We start from the raw sequence: 1,451 nt of genomic DNA, 5'->3' as shown, positions 1-1,451 counted from the left end.
TCTCCATACCAACAGATCATTCCATACATCCCCACCGATCGTATGCAATTCGATAAAGTCATCTGTCAAATATCGATGCGCGTGATTTCAATGTCAATGTCAGAAAAGCTGCTCATCTGTCACGCGCACTGCACACAGAGATCACGCGATGCTCTTACCGTGTTAATCCATCCGCCAATAGCATATTTATATCCATCATATAAAGCGCTTATGCTTTATAATGTGCTGAGACTCGCATTTTAGGGTGAAAGCGGCTGTAGTATCGGAGAATCGTGTCGTTCTCACGCCTCAGCTGAGCGCATCTATGGCGTTACTATCCGCGCGCGTCTCCTCAGCACCGGCGTCCAGTGCGTCTAATATGCGTTCAAAAGGGGCGGGGTGGACGCGGATAGCACGCGTTTAAAGGGGCGGGGCGACGCCTTTGGCTATAACGTAACGTATAAGTAGTAGCCTATTAAACCTCTGAAACGCGGTATATTCCTGTCTGCCCTTACAAAACAATATGGGAAGTGCCATGGTATAGCAAGGGTATCAAATACAATACTATGGTGTTATAATGATTTTATAGAGAAGTACTAGTAGTAATACGGCTGTATTATTTGAAATAATTTGGACTATCATCTAAATAGCGAATTATCAAAGTATCATGTACTGCCACCTATATTAGCGTTATTTTTATTGTAAAAACAACATCATTAAAATAAACATCAATAATATGTTATTATTATTATTGGGCAGCCCAACATCTAAAGATGCAAACCATTAAACATGATGACTTAAAGAACCTTGTGAACACAAGCTGTCACAGTGGGAAACTGCCATTAAACAGCCTATTACAGGGTTTGCACATTTAAAGGGATAGTTCATAAATAACTGAAGGCTTTCTGTCATCATTTACTCCCCCTAAAGTTGTTCCAAACCTGTTGATGGGCCTCATTGACTTCCATAGTATTTTTTTTTCATACTATGGAAGTTACCGATATTATTCAAAATATCTTATTTTGTGTTCAGCAGAAGAAAGAAATTCATACAGGTTTGTTTTGAACAACTTGAGGGTGAGTAGCCTAAATTATACATTTTTGGGTGTACTATCCCTTTAAGCAGATACACAATTATGAACCACAACACAATTAATAAGACAGCAAAAGTTCCAATGTTTAAAACATGCGACCTCTTGGTCTTTTTTTTTATACAGTACGTATCAGAAAAAGGAGAATGCAATACACTCCACATTAAACAATATTTATGAAATAAAGATTTGCTTATGTACAGTTTGAATTGACATCACGAGTGTTTGTTCCTTTTAGTGTTGTTACTTCATTTCTTAATAGTTAGTTCGTTCTCCTTTACAAATGCATTGCATTATCCATTACTGTTATTCAGAAAATATACTTGTATCTAATTCAATTACAGGGATTTGAGCTTCATCCCGACTGCTTGATGGGGAGCGG

The 1,451-nt window shown here is 38.0% G+C and overlaps 1 protein-coding gene across 1 annotated transcript in view; it reads right to left on the bottom strand.

Moving 5' to 3' along the window:
• The window catches only part of ajm1 (apical junction component 1 homolog), a 15,262-nt gene extending 14,937 nt beyond the window's left edge, over window positions 1–325 (bottom strand). The window contains exon 1 of the mRNA XM_077241789.1: window positions 159–325. The gene's annotated coding sequence lies outside the window, so the exon portion shown is untranslated. The remainder of the gene's footprint in view (window positions 1–158) is intronic.
• Window positions 326–1,451: the final 1,126 nt, after the last annotated feature.

Source organism: Siphateles boraxobius, unplaced genomic scaffold (genome assembly GCF_051911475.1).
Source record: "Siphateles boraxobius isolate OS27281-9 unplaced genomic scaffold, OSU_SipBor_1 24, whole genome shotgun sequence".
Lineage (NCBI taxonomy): Eukaryota > Metazoa > Chordata > Actinopteri > Cypriniformes > Leuciscidae > Siphateles > Siphateles boraxobius.
This window is presented reverse-complemented; position numbering and strand designations above follow the sequence as displayed.